Source organism: Mobula birostris, chromosome 5 (genome assembly GCF_030028105.1).
Source record: "Mobula birostris isolate sMobBir1 chromosome 5, sMobBir1.hap1, whole genome shotgun sequence".
In the NCBI taxonomy this organism is placed as follows: domain Eukaryota; kingdom Metazoa; phylum Chordata; class Chondrichthyes; order Myliobatiformes; family Myliobatidae; genus Mobula; species Mobula birostris.
The window spans coordinates 89,742,991-89,762,237 of NC_092374.1; positions in this window are offsets into that span (position 1 = coordinate 89,742,991).

Sequence of the window (19,247 nt, forward strand, 5' to 3'; positions counted from 1 at the left end):
TGGGTACAGTACTGGTGGGGATGGGTTTGTCACTGTATAACACTGGGGACGGGTCTGTCACTGTAAAACACTGGGGTATAGTACTGGTGGGGATGGGTCTGTCACTGTATGACACTGGGGACGGGTCTGTCACTGTATAACACTGGGGTATAGTACCAGTCGATATGGTTCTGTCACTGTATAACACTGGGGTACAGTACTGGTGGGGATGGGTCTGTCACTGTATAACACCGGGGTACAGTACTGGTGGGGATGGGTCTGTCACTGTATAACACTGGGGTATAGTACTGGTGGGGATGGGTCTGTCACTGTATAACACTGGGGTATAGTACTGGTGGGGATGGGTCTGTCACTGTATAACACCGGGGTATGGTACCGGTGGGGATGGGTCTGTCACTGTATAACACTGGGGTACAGTACTGGTGGGGATGGGTCTGTCACTGTATAACACTGGGGTATAGTACTGGTGGGGATGGGTCTGTCACTGTATAACACTGGGGTATAGTACCAGTCGGTATGGTTCTGTCACTGTATAACACCGGGTCCAGTACCGATGGGGATGGGTCTGTCACTGTATAACACTGGGGTACAGTACTGGTGGGGACCGTTCTGTCACTGTATAACACTGGGGTATGGTACCAGTGGGAATGGGTCTGTCACTGTATAACACTGGGTACGGTACCAATGGGGATGGGTCTGTCACTGTATAACACTGGGGTACGGTACCGGTGGGGATGGGTCTGTCACTGTATAACACTGGGGTACAGTACTGGTGGGGACCAGTCTGTCTCTGCATAACACCTGACTCTCCCTCACACGCCCGTCGTCTCTGTGCCCTCCCGGTTCTCTCTCACACATCCATCATCTCTCCCTTGACTCCCTTTCACATGCCGTCATCTCCCAGTTTACTGTCTCCAACACGTTTGTCATCTCTGCCCTCCCTGACTCTCTCTCTCTCTCACTTGTCTCACTTTCTCTTGCATGTTGGATGTAGAAAGATTCTTCATTGCTGTTTCTGTAAAAGTTTTGTTTTACCAGTCAGGGCAGAGTTGTTAGCCCTGAGCTGAACCCCAAACCTGGAGGACCGGTGGACCACTGACCTCTACCCTTTGACCTGTTTGGCATGGGTCAACCTACCAAGAGCCAAAGCATAAAGCCCTGAGTCCAGCCAACATCACTTTCTGGTCATTGAGGCACACAAGCCTGCAAACCACAAGTCTGAGTCCTCTTGGAGGAGTAGGTTAATTGGCTGTTGTAAATTATCGCATGATTAGGCCGGAGTTAAACCGAGGGTTGTTGGGTGGCGCAGCTCGAAGGACCTATTTCATTAATATACGTAGATGGAATGTTTGTACATAAAGTGATTTTCGATATTGTATTTGAAGTGGTGGTGGTGGGGAGGGTTAAAATGTGGAGGTGTTGATCGGCCTGACGGCTTGGGGCATACAGGAAGAAACCAAAGTAACTATCGTTGCAGAGGGTGCGTGGGGGTGTGGTGTTAGAGAATGTGCCAACTATACACAGTCAGCACCTGAGGTCAGCATTGAACCAGGGTTACTGGAGATATGAGGCGCTACCTGCCACATCACTCCGCCACTGTGCCGGGGCCACCATTTCATCCCCTTCCTTCGTCACTAGCACCAGACTGCTGGTGCTGTTTGCGGGCTCCTTCTGTGCACTAATCATCCACTGCTTTTCTGACATTATTGACAGACTCAATGGGCTGAATGGCCCAATTCTACTCCTGTGCCTTTTGCTCTTGTTACAGAGACACTTCTCCCTGGAAGGGCACCGATTGTTGAATGTTTTGATATTAATTTGGAAGAACTTGGACTAAATGTGTTGTAAACCGATGATTAATTGTGAAGCAGCCCTCACAAAATGCTGGAGGAGTTCAGCAAATCAGGCAGTATCTATAGAGGGGATAGTTTCAGACCAAGGCCATTCATCAGGATCTACTTGTCACAACCTGGGTTTTTTTAAACAAAGAGATTTTTTTTGTCAGTTAGTATGTGGACTGTATTTTCTGAATGTCATAGTGTTGATATGCATTGTCCTTGGATTGTTAGTCTGAACTAGCTCTGAGTTTTCACTGTGTGTTACAGGTGTCTCATTTGTGATCCTGGGGATTGTTAAACTCTCTGTTTTTATCACTTTTATTCAACTTGGAATAATTTAACCAGTGCGGTATTGTCAATGCCTGTCATTGTAGTTGCTGTCTTTGGGGATTATTGCTTTGTCTGATTGCTCCAGAATTCCTACGTGCTCCAGGGTGTATTTCAGGGAGGCTTGCCAATGTCTCTTTGTTGGGTCGTTGTGGTTCCTTGTTGGGTGAAACTCAGACCAAGTTCTTCCGTGAGGCAGGAGTGCTTTCAGCTCATCAAGATTCCATGTAGTTTGCCTGAGCTCTTTTTAGTTTTTCTACTTAATTTCTGTGATAAGTCTTTAGTTTGTTTGACTTGCTGAAATCTCTGTGATTCCTGCACTTGAGTTCACAATAGTTCTCATTCCTTCTCTGTTCATTGCCTTCCTCTGGTTCCCCTCCTCCAGCCCTTCCTTCCATGGTCCACTGTTCTCTCCAGTTGGATTCCTTCTTCTTAAACCCTTTACCCCTTTCATCTAATCTCCCAGCTTCAAAACCCTCCCCCAACCACCCACCTTTCCTCTCACCTGACAGCTTCTACTCCTCTGCCCCTTCCTACCCACCTTGCATTGGTCTCTACCCCTTCCTTTCCATTGCCGATGAAGGATCTCGGCCCCAAATCTCGACAGTTTATTCCCCTCCATAGATGCTCTCTGACCTGCATTTTGATTTGTTGCTCAAGATTTCCAGCATCTGCCAGACCTCTAATGCCACTAAAATGGACACTTGGGCAAGAATCAGAAAACAAATTGGAAAGGGCCCAATTCAGGTCTATGTTTACCACTCCACCCCCCCCCCCCCCCCCCACTCTGGCAGTGTGGAGCGAATATTTGAGATACAGAGGGTTAAAGAAGTACAGCTGCCGGTATTTCTGCCTGAAAAATCTTGTCTATATCCTGCGATTCTGCCCCCTGCCACACGGTGGTGCTGGCTGTTGGACGGTCCCTCGGTGACCAGTTCTTCTCAAGTTCACTCGGGGACTCCCTCAGGGTCACGATGCACAGACACTGGGGATTGCTACTTGTCCTGTGAGCGGGCTGCATTGTTGTAATTCAATGAAATCTTTCTTCAGAGTTTGCTAGTTCAGCAACTGGGGAACCCTAAGTGTTCCTACTCACTGCCTGGTGACTGCAGCATGTACCATTTACAAACACGAGGAATTCTACAGATGCTGGAAATTCAAGCAACACACATCAAAGTTGCTGGTGAACACAGCAGGCCAGGCAGCATCTCTGGGAAGAGGTACAGTCGACGTTTCAGGCCGAGACCCTTCGTCAGGACTAACCGCATTGCAGTAGCTCACTCAGTCTATGGCCGCAGAACCACTAGTTGGTCCGTAAACCAAGAAGAGCTGCTTTCTATCTCCCATACTTCCTCTCTCCTTCTTTCTCACTCTTTTTTCTCTGTCTCACCCTCTCTATCAATCCCTCCCTCTTTCCCACAATCTCTCCCTTTCTTTCTCTGAATCTATCTCTCTTTCCTCTGTCACTCTCCCCCTTTTTCCTAACTTTTTACACCTCCATTCACTCATTTTCTGCCCCATCTCTAAATCTTTCTTTCTCTATTTCTCTCTATCTCTAAATCATTTCCTGCCTCATCTTTTCTCTTCCTAAATCTCTTCCTCCCTTTCTCGTTTTCTCTCTTTCATTTTCTGTCCACCCCTCTCTAAATCTTTCTCACCAGCTGTTTCTTTCTTTCTCTCTAAGTCATTTTCTGTCTCCTCATTTCTCTTCATAAATCTCTTCCTCCCTTCCTCCTTTTCTTTCTAAATCTCTCTCTCCCTCTCTTGTTTGCTATCTGTGTCCCGCATAGTGCACGAGAAGTGGAAACTAACTAGGATCACCATTAAGTTCTACAGGCATTAGGAATTTGCTGTGATGAGTTGGTCAGGGCGCAACATTCAACAAAATACAACATTCAACAATGATAAAGAATAAAGAATTATATAAAATTATATACTTTATTCTATAATAATAAAGTTAGAGGTTAAAGGTCAGATATGGCTGGGTTCCTATCGGAGTCTGTGATCTACAGCTGCAGTTGAACTATGGTTCTCCACGAGCGGCGGATTCTCATTCTCGACTTGCCATGCGACCTGGCGTTTTGATATCTCCATTTGTGGCCTGCTTTCGGGGTGCAGTCTGCGGACCACTCAGCTCCTCACCAATGACACCAACTGAAGTATCATATGGGACAGAAACATCGAAACAGCTGCTGTCAAAAGAAGGTACCAGTACTCAAGCGATTCATCCTCCCTCTCTCTTTCTCTCTTCCTCTCTCTTTCTCTTTTCTTTATTCTCTCTCTCCCTCTCTTCCTCTCTCCCTCTCCCTCCCTCCCTGTTGGTCCTCAAATTGGGGGATTGGGGGACCTGGAGATGCGATGTGGCAGACTGTAACATTGAAACAGCAAGCTGCTGGCCTCTCCTCTCGTTGCTGCAGCAGCAATATCTCTCTCCTAGTGTGAGCAAGCCTGTCTGAGGTACTGAGGTGCTGTGATGGTGTGTAGGTTTTTTGATGGACTCCAGATCACGGTCACTTTGTGAGGCTTTGCTTTTGCTTTCACGGTGGGAGTGGAGTCAGGGCTTTTCCTGGAGCAAGTGGGGAGGGGGAGAGGATGCATTTAATGCTGCTTGTGCATGGGATGGGGAGGGGTCTTTGGAGTTCTGATGTTTCAGTCATTCATTTTTGGTTTTTTTCTCTGTTTTATGGATGCTTGTGAAGAGTAAGAATTTCAGGTTGCAGACTGTATGCTTTCCCTGATATTAAATTGAAGCATTGAACTGGGCATAAATATATAAATACCAGCTCATATTTACAATGTTAACACTATAAAAAGTGGTTTAAAGTGTTTACAGTGCAGTGACTGAGGTCACAGGTAGAAAGACATCCAATTTTGACCAGCATGTACGTAAGAGCAGAAAAGCCTTTTTCCATGCTGTCAATTTTGATGACTTTGGGATTGCTCACTTTCTTGGGATTAAATGAGATTGTCTGACCCACCATCCTCCAATGTCAGCTGTGGCTGAGTTAGTACAATGTGAATTTAGAATCACTGTAAAAAGTCAAATGTTTGGTTGGTTGTGGCACTAACATAGACTTTATCAGAAGGATCGCAGAGCCTATGATGCTTGCTAGATGAATGATAACTGAATCACAGACAGACAGACACACACACACACACATGCACATCCATGCACACTCAGTGAATCTGATCAACCATCCTAGTGAGAAACCTCCCCCATCCCCTCTATCTATTACCCATGTCTGTGTACTGCACTGTAACACTGTAAACACTTTACACCATATTTATATTGGTTTTCTTTGTAAGTACATGCTGGTATTTATGTATTTATGCATTGTATTCCATACCTGTACTTCGCATTCTAACTTTACTTTTGAATGTTGTTTTTTTTTGTGAATGTTACACCCTGACCAGCATACCACAGCAAATTAAACCAAAGGTCCCTGAGCCTGACCTCATTGGAGATCAGTGGTGGAGAGTGTCAGCAAGTTTAAATTCATTGGCGTGATTATTTTGGAGGACCTGTCCTCGACCCAACTGTGAAGAAAGCACAGCATCGCCTCTACTTCCTTAGGAGTTTGTGAAGATTCAACATGACATATAGTGGAGAGGATATTGACTGGTTGTATGGAAACACCAATACCCTTGAATGAAATATCCTACAAAAAGTAGTTGATCTGGCCCAGACCATAACAAGTAAAGTCACTCCTACCATTGAACACATCTAGACAAAACATCGCAGGTAAGCAGCATCCATCATCAGGGACCCCCACCACTACTGCCATTAGGAAGAAGGTACAGGAGCCTCAGCACTCCCACCACCAGGTTCAAGAACAGTTACTACCCCTCAACCATCAGACTCTTGAACCAAAGGGGATAATTTCACTCAACTTCACTTGCCCCATCATTGAAATGTTCCTTCAATCTATGACTCAGTTCGAAAGATCCTTCATGTCATGTTCTTGATATTGATTGATTATTTATTTATTATTATTATCATCATCTTGCATTTGTCTTTTGTATGGCCAATTGGAGCGGTCTTTCATTACTTCTATTATGGTGATTATTCTATTATGGATTTATTGAAAATCCCCCACAAGAAAATTAATCGCAGGGTTGTGTGTTGTGGTGGCATAAAATTTACTTTGATTTTGATCTTTGAACTTTGAATATAATTGATCCTTGATCCTGAGAGGCCCGACCTGTACTAAGTGGGCAGGAGGCACGAGGGCTAGTGACCCCCCCCCCCCCCCGACGTACGTGAGTCAGTGAGTCTGGAGCCTGAGACCTTGGTTTGGGGTCACAATCATCGGGCAGTCTGGCATTCCAGGCCTGCAGTTTGGGGTCCTCAAAGTTCAAAGTAAACTTATGGTCTAAGTATATATATTGTATGTCACCATACACAACCCTGAGAATCATCTTCTTGTGGGCATACTCAATAAATCGATAGTAGAATAGTGAGCATAATGGAATCAGTGATGGGTCGCCATTCATCATCATCGGTGAGTCTTCGGGTCGACACCGAAGATTGAAAGCTGAAGGTCGATCGGAAGTCTGGAGGTGGAGACCAGGTGGCTGGAGCCCAAGGTCTGCACGTCCATTGGGGAATTTGAAAGCCCAATGCTCTGTGCATCCAAATCTGCTGGAGGCCGAAGGCTCTGAGGGGACCCGCCCTGGGTTAAGGGACTCTCTGTATATGCGGGAGGAAGGAAAGGGGCTTGTTTGTTGCTGTTGCTGCTGCCAGCCGCAGTGGGCATGCTGTGGGCACCAGAATGTGTGACGACACAACCAGGCTGCCCACAGCACGTCCTTAGGTGTTAACATAAATGATGCAGTTCACCCTGTGTATCAATGTACGTGTGATAAAATTCTGGAAGTGGGAATGGGGATAAACGCCCACTACCTATTAAACGTTCCCAATGACGTGCATCTCCAATAGCCTCTGACAACCAAGTCCAGCTCCTGGCGCCCAGCGGAATCATTTCTACTGACATGAGAAGGGGCAGTGGTGAGCAATGGCACCTTAAAACCAGTCGCTTCATGCAGACGAGGCTCATCGGCCATGGCTGGCAACTCACCTAGGAGAAGGAAAACTCTGATCTTAAACCTCGACAGCCTTATGACTATACCTAGTCATGGGGAAGAATTTGGGAGTAAACCCCGAGGGAAAAATCTGGAGCTGCAGTCCCTAAGGCAGCCCTACGTTGAGTTCAACACTGACCAGCAACTCCTGCGATGCTGCCGGTGCCAAACTGTGTCGGTCTCTGCCGATGCGTGGAGAGGGGGAGCTCGCTGCATGGGCAACAGCTTGCTGTCCATATCGTACTGCCTTGGCTTGCGTGTCTCGACAGCTGGGATGCAGCATCCATGGTCGACCCTGATTGACGGAGGCATCAGCTCAGCTCAACATGCTCTGTATAAATGACTCTGAATTACCTGTACTTGCTCAAGGCTGCTTCTCCCTGTACAGTTCAACCAAATGGGACATATTTTGTCTGTACTTGTGTTATGCTGGCAGCCGTCAGACAACTGCATACTTTTCTGATCACCAGCCAAGATAGCAGCTTTTACTGGCTTGTTTAACATTCCTGTGAGATGAACCTTTCTCATATTTGCGAAGTTTGTAACTTCACCGCTGACCTTCCCCAGCTTTTAGTGGCTTCATTAACCCTTCACTGACTCAGCATACAGGAAGGAGACTGAAAATCTGGCTGAGTGGTGCCACAATAACAACCTCTCACCCAATGTCGGTAAAGCTAAGAGCTGGTTATCAACTGCAGGAGGAGGAAACCGGAGGTCCATGGGCCAGACCCCTCCAGGGAATCGGAGGTGGAGAGGCTTAGCAACTTTAAATCCCTCAGTGTTATCATTTCAGAGGATCTGGCCTGGGCCAGCGCATACGAGGGGTGATTGATAAGTTCGTAGCCTAAGGTAGGAGTCATTGTTCAACTCTTCCAGTGAATATGCAGAAAATTTGAAGTTAATAACTCATCTCCTTCTACTTTAGGCCACAAACTTATCAATCACCCATGTTGTGGACCACTTTCTGGAGGTCCAAGATGCCGACTTCTACAAGGAAGGGATCCGTATGCTCCACGACCGCTGGACTAAGTGTGTAAATGTAGGAGGGGACTATGTTGAAAAGTAAATATGCTAGGTTTTCTAAAATTGACTCCTTCTACCTTAGGCCACAAACTTATCAATCACCCCTTGAAAGTGCCATTACAAAGAGAGCACGCAGCGCCTCTACTTCCTTAGAAGCATGCAAATAATCAGAATCAGAATCCGGTTTAATACCGTTGGAATATATCCTGAAATTTGCTGTTTCGTAGCAGCAGTTCCTAGCAATAAATCATATAAAAACTGTGAATTACAATAAAAAGGTAGTGCAAAAAGAGAGGAAAAAGATAGGAGGAAAAAAGGTGAAGTAGTGTACATGGGTTCGTTGTCCATTCGGAAATCTATTGCAGAGGGGAAGAAGTTGTTTCTAAAACTTTAACAAACTTCTATAGATGTATGGTGAAGATTATTCGGACTGGCTGCATCACAGATTGGTACGGAAGCATCTATGCCCTTGAGTGGAAAATCCTACGAAGAGTAATGGATACGGCCCTGCCCATCACGGGTAAAGCCGATCCGAACATTGAGCACATCTACACGGAGTGTTGTCGCAAGAAAGCAGCATCCATCATCAGGGACCCCACCACCCACGTCGTGCTCTCTTCTCGCTGCTGCCATCAGGAAGAAGGTACAGGAGCCCCAGGACTCACACCACCAGCTTCAGGAACAGTTATTACCCTCAACCATCGGGCTGTCGAACCAAAGGGGATAATTTCATTCAACATCACTTGCCCCATTATCGAAATGTTCCCCCTACCTATGAAATCACTTCAAAGAATCTTTATCTCATGTTCACAATATTTACTGTTGATTTAATTATTATTATTTCTGTTTTTCTTTTTGTATTTGCCCAGTTTGTTGTCTTTTGCACATTTGCTTATTTGTCTATCTTATATATGGTTTTTCATTTATTTTGTTATGTTTCTTTGTATCTACTATGAATACCCACAGGAAAATGGTGACATGTATACTTTGTACTTTGACAATAAATTTACTTTGAGACCTGACTTTAAAGCAACTCAGACCACTGACTGCTCGCTCAGTGGGAAAGTGCTGGGACTTCTGACTTGCAAGACGTATCTGATGAGGGACAATGTGCATGACTGTGGTTTGACATGCGGGCTGTCTTCAAGAGAGTGAATCCAAGGGAAGCATCCGGTCCAGATGGTGCACCTGGCGGAGTATGTGTGCCAACAAACCAGCTGGTGTATTCACGGGCATGTTCAAACTCTCGCTTTGGCAGTGTGTGGTGCCCATCTGCTGCAAACAGGCTTCAGTCATACTGGTGTTCAAGAAGAGGCTGGTAACCTGCCTGTTGATTATTGCCCAGTGGCATTTACATCCACAGTGATGCAGTGTTTTGAGAGGCTGGTGTTGAAGCAGATCAGCTCCTGTCTGAGTGGTGACTTGGATCCACTTCAATTCACCTACTGAAGCAACAGGTCCACAGCAGATGCAATCTTGCAGGCTTTTCATACAACCCTGGAGCATCTGGATGGCAAAGATCCATACATCAGGATGCAATTTATCAGTTACAGCTCAGCATTTAACACCATCCTCCCCTCAAAACTGATCAGTAAATGCCAAGACCTGGGCCTCAGTAGCCCCGTGTGCAAATGGATTCTGGATTTCCTCACTTGCAAAACCCAGTCAGTTCGGATTGGCAAAAGCAATCTCCACAATCTCTGTCAGCACAGGTGCATCAGAAGGCTGTGTGGTTAACCCCCTGCTCTACTCGCTTCATACCTATGACTGTGTGGCTACGTACAGCTCCAATGCCATACACAAGTTTTGCTGATGACACCACTGTTGTGGGCTGTATCACAGGTAGTAATGAATCAGCATACAGGAGGGAGACTGAAAATTTGGTTGGGTGATGTCATAACAACAACCTCTCACTCAGTGTCAGCAAGACCAAGGGACTGGTTGTAGACTACAGGAGAGGGAAAGCAGAGGTCCATGAGCCAGTCCTCATCGGAGGATCAGAGGTGGAGTGGGCCAGTATTTTAAATTCCTGGGTGTCACTATCTTGGACCCATCATATAAATATAATTGCAAAGAAAGCACCTCAGCACCTCTGCTTCCTCAGCGGTCTGCGGAGATTTGCATCTCATTAAAAACCTTGGCAAACTTCTATAGATGTGTGGTACAAAGTGTGCTGACTGGATGCATTACGGCCTGGTATGGGAACACCAATACCCTTGAATGGAAAATCCTACAAAAGGTAGTGGATTCGGCCCAGTATATCACGGGTAAAACCCTCCCAACCATTGAGCACACCTACATGAAACATTGCCGTAGAAAAGCAGCATTCATCATCAAAGACCCCCATCACCCAGGCCATGCTCTTTCCTCGCTGCTGCCATCAGGTAGAAGGTACAGGAGCCTCAGGACTCTCACCACCAGGGTCAGGAACAGTTACTACCCCTCAACCATCAGGCTCTTGAACAAAAAGAGATAACTACAATCATTTAAGGACTTTGTTATGTTGTTATTTCATGCTCGTTATTTATTGCTGTTTATCATCTGCATTTGCACAGTGTGTTTACAATTTGCAGTTCCTGATGTTACAGTTTACAGATGCTGTTTATAGTTACTGTTCTACAGATTTGCTAAATATCTCAGGGTTGTATATGGATCAGTTATGTACTCTGATATTAAGTTTTACTTTGAACTTTGAACTTCAGTGAGAGAATGTGGAGAAGGATACAAGGGTCCTTGTCTCGATTCATTCCCAACAGCTGTGTAACAGAGGGCTCTCTCATCTCTTGGCTGTCCCCAGGGGCAGTGTGAAGTAGGTACCAGTGTCCCTGCTCTGTTCATTTCCTGCAGCTGAGTAATAGAGGGCACCCTGATCTACAGGATGTTCTTGGGTGGGGGGGGGGGGGGGAGACACAGATTGCTCAAAGTTGCCACACAAGTTAATAGAGTGATTAAGAAGTCTTCTTTAGCCAGGGGATTGAGTTGAAGACCCCTGAGGTAATATTATAAAACCCTGGTTGGACCACACTTGGGCTGAGCTAAGATGGCACCAGTGGCTGCCTCTTCCAGTTCATCTGCGGAAACAGCTTAAATCCCTCTTTTTAATATCTCATTTTTTTCTCTTTTCAAGATGGGCAGGGTTCTGTCAAGGTCCTGATCTGCAAGTGGCACTCAAACTGCAGCCTCTTAGTGGGAGATGAGTTTCCGTTCCTGCAGCCTGTCGGCCGTTTCCCAACACTTTCCAGGCGCGGCTTGGAAGATGGTGCAGCCCTCTGGATGACCAATCTCAGGCTGGTGTTGCCGACTGAGGCATCGCGGGAGATGGAGCATCAGGATTTCGCAGCGGTGGGTGTACGGAAAAGTGACGTGGCAGACCGTCAGTCTCCCCCTTCGCTGTGAAAAGGGATGCTATCTCTCTGTGCCTTGTTAGTGAGAGGGAGGGAGAGAGGCTGTGGCATGTTGCACTGTTGGGTAAACAGGGCCGTTCTTGTTGACTGCAGATCATGGTCTGTTTTTGGGTGCTTTGCTGTTGCTTGGTGGGTGGTGGGCGCTGACGCTTTTTGCTGAAATGGGTGGGGATGCGGGCAGGTTGATGTGTTGATGCTTGTTTATGGAAGGGGACGGAGGGAGGTTGAAGCTTGCTGCTACTTGTGCGGGGTGGGGGGGGGAAGAGGGGTCTTTGGGGTTCCAACGTTTTTCTGTCCTTCATTCTTCTGGGATTCTGTTTCTCGTGGATGTCAGCGAAGACAAGTATTCCAGGTTGTATACTGTATACATTCTCTGATAATAAACAGAAGCATTTGAAAACAAAAGGCATGAGGAAATCTGCAGATGCTGGAAATTCAAGCAACACTCACAAAATGCTGGTGGAACACAGCAGGTCAGACAGCATCTATAGAAAGAAGCACAGTCGACGTTTCAGGCTGAGACCCTTCGTCAGGACTCCTGACACCAGCATTTTGTGTGAGAAGCATTTGAATATTGTGCTCATTTCCAGTCACCTCATTATAGGAAGGATGTGGAAACTTTGGAGAGGGTGCAGAGGAGATTTACTAGAATGTGCTTGGATTCAAGAGTGTGTCTTATGAGGAAAGTTCGAGCAAGCTGGAACTTTTTCACTTGGAGTGAGGAGATTGAGAGGGGACTTGACGGTATAAAGTGCTGGCTGGTGGGATAGAGGCATCAGCACTGGACATTGGGCGGATGATCCTGAGTTCTAATTCGGCTGGGTCACTATCTGGGCAGCAGCAGTGTCTGCATAGAAGTAAGGCCTGGCAATCTACTTCAATATCTTGTTACGAAAACCCTGTGGACAGCTACACTCTCCATGGGGTTGCCGTGAGTCGCTAATGACTCACTGGGACTCAGTAACAGCAATAGATACAGTTGCAGCCAGCGCCTTTTCCCCGGAGTGGAACTGGCTGATATGAGAGGGCATAATTTTAAGGTGAATGAAGTAAAGTATTGGAGGGGGGTGGTGATATTAGAGGTGGGCACTATCAGGGCTTTGTACCTCCTGACCAATGGGAGTGGGGGAAGGAGGGAGAATGTCGGATTGGAGGGGACCTCGGTTAGGTTAGCTGCTTCACCGAGGAAATGGCAAAAGTTAGGTTTTGCAGATAAGGAGAGGCTTGTGAATGGAATGACCTGTCAGGGGTGGTGGCAGAAGCAGATACATCCGGGACAGGCAAAAGACTCTTCAGATCTGTTCTATTTAAACTTATTTAGAGACATAACACGGTGACAGACCCTGTTGGCCCAACAAGCCCATGCCACCCAATTACACCCATGCGGACAATTAAACATCTTTGGGAGGTGGGAGGAAACCAGAGCACCTGGAGGAAACCCACCCAGTACGGTGAAAATGCACAAAGACATTACAGACAGCAGCGGGAACTGAACTCAGGTCACTGGCATGGTAAAGTGATATGCTAAGCACTATGCTTCCGTGCCGCCATTGACAAATGGATGAAAGGAAGCTAGAAGGCTATGTGGGAGGGAAGGGTTAGATTGATCTTGGAGTAGGTTAAAAGGTTGGCACAACATTGTGGGCTGAAGGGCCTGTACTGTTCTATGTTTGAAGTTCTAAGTATCGCTCTAGTCTCAATGGCTGCATTACGGCCCAGTATGGGAACACCAATGCCTTTGAGTGGGAAATCCTACAAAAGATAGTGGATTCGGCCCAGTACATCAGGGGTAAAGTCCTCTCAACCACTGAGCACACCTACGTCAAGTGCTGTCATAGAAAAGCAGCATCCATCATTAAAGATCCTCACCATCTAAGCCATGCTCTTTTCCTGCTGCTGCTATCATAAGAACACAAGAACATGAGAAATAGGAGCAGGAGTAGGAGTAGGCCATCTGGCCTGTCGAGCCTTCTCCTCATAACTTTCAATTCCCCTACTATGCAAAAATCTACCCAACCTTGTCTTAAATATATTTTCAGAGGTAGTCTCCTCTGCCTCATTGGGCAGAATTCCGCAGATTCACCACTCTCTGGGAAAAGCAGTTCCTCCTCTTCTCCATCCTAAATTTACTCCCTCAAATCATGAAGCTATGCCCCCTAGTTCTCGTCTCACCTACTAGCGGAAACAACTTTCCTGCCTCTATCTTGTCGATCCCTTTCATAATTTTATATGTTTCTATAAGATCTCCTCTCATCCTTCTGAATTCCAGTGAGTACTGTCCCTGGTGACTCAATCTCTCCTCATAGTCTAACCCCCTTATCTCTGGAATCAACCTGGTGAACCTCCTCTGTACCATCTCCTCAAGTAAGGAGATCAGAGCTGCTCATAGTGCTCTAGATGTGACCTCACCAGTACCCTGTACAGTTGCAGTATAATCTCCCTGCTCTTAAATTCATTCTCTCTAGCAATGAAGGCCAACATTCCATTTACCTTCTTGATAGCCGGCTACACCTGCAAACCAGCCTTTTACGATTCATGGACAAGCACTCCCAAGTCCCTCTGCACAGCAGCATGCTGCAATCTTTTACCATTTAAATAATAATTTGATCTTCCATTTTTCCTTCTAAAATGGATGACCTCGCATTTACTAACAATATACTCAATCTGCCAGATCCTTGCCCACCCAATTAACCTATCTATATCTCTCTGCAGACTCTCCATATCCTCTGCACAATTTGCTTTTCCACTCAATTTAGTGTCATCAGCAAACTAAATACATTACACTTTCTATTAGTTAACCAATCCTCTATCCATACTAATACATCACCCCCAAATCTATACATCCTTACCTTAGGGATAAGTCTTTTATGTGGCACCTTATCGAACGCCTTCTGGAAATCCAAGTAAATAACATCCATCTGTTCTCCTCTATCTACTGTGCTTGTTATAGCATCTGCAGGTAGAAGGTACAAGAGCCTCAGGACTCGCACCACCAGGTTCAAGAACAGTTATTACTCCTCAACGATCAGGCTCTTGAACAAAAGGGGATGACTACACTCATTCCATTTCTGGTGTTCCCACAGCCAATGGTCTCACTTTAAGGACTCTTTATCTTGTCATTTCCTGCTGTAGTTATTTATTGGCTATTTATTGATTGCAATTGCACAGTTTGTTATTCATTGATCCTGTTTACTGTTACAGTTGTATAGATTTATTGAGTATGTCCACAGGAAAAAGAATCTCAGGGTTGTATGTGATGATAGGTATGTACTCTGAAGATAAATTTTACTTTGACTTTTGACTTTGAGGGAGTTGCAGGAGTAGTATGGGCTAAAAAATTAAGTTAACACTATCGAATGCAATGACTGTGAAGATAAAAGCCTTACACTCTTTTTTGTCCCTCTGTCCAATCAGTACCCATGATCATTGGTGGTACACCTCTGACACCAACTCTGACCACTATAAAAACTAGCCTAGTATGGAAACACCAATGCCCTTGAATGGAAAGGCCACCATAAAGCAGTGTGTAGGGGCCTGTCCATCACAGGCAAAGCCCTCCTCACCGTTGAACACATCTACATGAAGTATTGTCACAGGAAAGCAGCATCCAACATCAAGGACACCCCCCACCCAGGTCATGCTCTCTTCTCGCTGCTGCCATCAGGAAGGACATATAGGAGCCTCAGGACTCACGCTATCAGGTACAGGAAAGTTACCCCTCAACCTTCAGGCTCTGGAACCAAAGGGGATAACTTCATTTGCCCCATCATTAAAATGCTCCCACGACCTATGCACACACTTTCAAGGTGTGCGGAAGAGCATCCCTGAAAACACACAACACGTCGAACCTTGAACTGGATGGGCTGCAGCAGCAGAAGACCACAAACATACAGTCTGTGACCACTTTATTAGGTACAGGAAGTATGTAATAAAGTGGCCACTGAGTGTACATACAAAATCTCTATATTGTACTACATAAAGCAACTGAGTACCAAGTAACTGAGACTAATACAACAGGGAAACAGACCCTTTGGCCCATCTAGTCCACATGGACTATCACGCACCCAATTACAAACCCAATTTATGCTCCTCACATTCCCAAGCAACCCCTCACTGTATGAGGAGAAAATTTACACTGGCAATCTTCTGGGACGCTGAAGAATCTGCAGGAAATCCATATGATTATAGGAGGAATGTGGAAAATCCACACCGACAGCGCCAAGAGTTCAAGATTGAACCCACATCACACTAGTTGTGAGGCAACAGTTCTATGCGCTGCACCACTCTGTCGCTACGGTTGGTAACGTTATTGAGTTACTCACCATTGGGAATAGCATCTGTCCAAACATGTGCTTACTAATTAGCCACAGGCTTTGGCTCAATATCTATCAAAATTTTATTAGTCCCTCTGGTATCGTGCATCTTATGCCAATCCGGCTCATTTCTTTGAGGCTTGGAACTCTACAGCTCAGAAACAGGCCCTTTGGCCCATCTAGGATGTGCCAAATCAGTAATCTGCCTTGTCCCATTGACCAGCGTCTGGGCCATAGGCCTCTAAAGTTTAAAGTAAATTTTATTATCAAAGTACTTATATGTCACCGTATACAACCCTGAGATTCATTTTCTTGTGGGCATACTCAACAACCTATAGAATAGTAACAATAACAGGATCAATGAAAGATCAGCCAAAGTGTGGAAGACAACAAACTGCGCTCATTTGATATAAATAAATAAGCAATAAGTATCAAGAACATAAGATGAAGAGTCCTTGAAAGTGAGTTAATTGGTTGTGGGAACATTTCAATAATGGGGCAAGTGAAGTTGAGTGAAGTTCAAGAGCCTGATGGTTGAGGGGTAGTAACTGTTCTTGAACCTGGTGGTGCGAGTCCTGAAGCTCTTGTACCTTCTGCCTGATGGCAGCAGCAAAAAGAGAGCATGACCTGGGTGGTGGGCATCTCTGATGATGGATGCTGCTTTTCTATGACAACGCTTCATGAAGATGTGCTCAGTGCTGGGGAGGGCTTTACACATGATGGTCTTGGCTGAATCCACTACTTTTTGTAAGATTTTCTGTTCAAAGGCACTGGGGTTTCCACATGAGGATGTGAAGCAGCCAGTCAACATACTTCCCACTACACATCTATAGAAGTTTGTCAAATTTTAGATGTCATTCTAAATCTCTGCAAACTCCTAAGGAAGTGAAGGTGCTGGCGTGCTTTCTTCATAATTACAGTTACAAAAAAATTGCACCTGCTGGGCCAGGTCATACCACTCCCATCCATGTACCCATCCAAATTTCTCTCAAATGTTGAAATCAAACCTGTATCCACCTCTTGCACCAGCAGCACATTCCACCCTCTGAATGAAGAAGTTCCCCCTCATGTTCCCCTTAAACCTTTCACCTTTCACCCTTAACCCATGACCGCTAGTTGTAGTAACACCCAACCTCAGTGGAAAAAGCTTGCTTGCATTTACTCTATCTATACCCCTCATAATTTTTGTATACCTCTATCAAATCTCCCTCAACCTTTACATTCCATGGAATAAATTCTTAACCTATTCAAACTTTCCCTATAACTCAGGTCCTCAAGCCTCAGCAACAACCCCGGTAATTTTTTTCTACATTATATCATCTTATTGGCATCTTTCCTGTAAGAAGGTGAACAAAACTGCACCCAATATTCCAAATTAGGTCTCACTTATACAATTTCAACGTAACATCCCATCTCCTGTACCCAATAATCAACTTATGAAGCCAATGCGCCAAAAACTTTCTTTCTGACCCTATCAACCTGTGAGGCCATTTTCAAGCAATTATGGATTGGTATTCCTAGATCCTTCTGGCAAAGGAAATTCGTTAAACTGCGTTGTCCATGTTTCAGTCCGGACTCCCAATTTCTCCAGATGAGGTGTGCCCAACCTACAGCCAGTGAAGGCAGCCACAGGGGCAACAAGCTCCAGATGGTTGGCCCCTAACAGGCCCGCCGGACAAGTGGCTGGCTTGGTCAGGACCACAGTTCCCTGAAGGGTGAGCGGATATCTTCCATGGAAACTCAAGAGACCGGAGATGCTGGAATCTGGATCGAAGCACAAACCACCGCAGAACTCAGTCGGTCAGTCAGCGTCTGTGAAGGGAAATGAACAGTTGGAACTTCAACCCTTTATCTGAACTGCTAGTGAAGCAAATGTACCTCTATTTAATCTCCATTGCCTTGGAGAGAGAATCCATTTTCTATAATCTAATTTCATATTAGGCAAAGGAAATTTTTTCATATGCTTTGGATGCCAGCATCCATTAGGGACCATGAGACAATAAGACATCGAAGCAGAATTAAACCACTCAGCCCATTGAGTCTGCTGCACCATTCCATCATGGCTGATTCGTTATCCCTCTCTGTCATGGTCCCGACTGAACAGCGACAAGGATCCGAGTTTCAGCACTCCAGTTCCCCGGAATACGGTTTGCTGCTGCTGTGCCTTGAAGACTCAGACTGCCAATTATCGCCTGCTATATTTCTTCATGGAAAGTCTGTACTTAATGATTTCATGCTGGGCACTCAGTGCTTAATCATAGGAGTTCCATTTCTAGTATTATGGGTTTGCCTTTGGATTTTATTTGTATCAGCTTGTTTATTTTGAGTGTGAATTAATCCTAGACCTTACTCTGTACTTAGGTTCACTGTCATCCATAGCCCTCTTGTTACACTTTCAATCCCATTCTTCTGCCTTCTTCCTGCAACTTTTGATCCCCTTCCTAATCCTGTAAATCTCTGCTTTAAATATACCCAATGGCTTGGCCTCCACAGCTGTCTGTGGCAATGAATTCCACAGATTCACTACCCTCTGGCTAAAGAAATTCCTCCTCATCTCTGTTCTAAAGGAATGCTCTCATATTCAGAGGCTGTGCCCTTTGGTTGTAGATTCCACCACTATATAGAAAACATCCTCTCCACGTGACTCTGTCCAGGCCTTTCAACATTCAGCAGGTTTCAATGAGATTCCCTTATCATCATCGTAATCTCAGCAATCCGAGTACCTTGTGGTCACAGGGAGAACGTGCAGACCCCATGCAAGCTGCATTGGAGGTCAATGCTGAACCTTGGGCGGTGGAGGATGAGGTCGCTTCTCTAACAACCTAGAAATTATTGTTACTGGGTTTATGGTGTTTTGAAGAGTATTGGAAAAATATGAGTCAGAATTGCACTAATATCTAATGGGTGATTAGTGTGTGGTTAGACTGAGGTTGGAAACAATCTTGAGAGAAACATTATTGTGATTATGTGCCATCTAGGTTACTGTTGTTGGCCAGTTATATAAGAAGTCTGTAAACTATTGGGATTGTGGCAATTTTAAGGGAATCTCCTTTCTCTGGGACCCCTTCTTCCGTGTTCCCGTCTGCCCTCGCCACCTCCCACACTCAGTTCCATGTTCCACCTTCCTCTTGAATTAGATTTTGCAAACTTTTGTCACCTCCCACCTAACCCCTCCCAGCCTCTGCTGCTATTCCCATTCCTTTCTCCTCCATCTCCCCATCACCCTCCTCACCTGATTCCACCCATCACCTCCCAGCCTC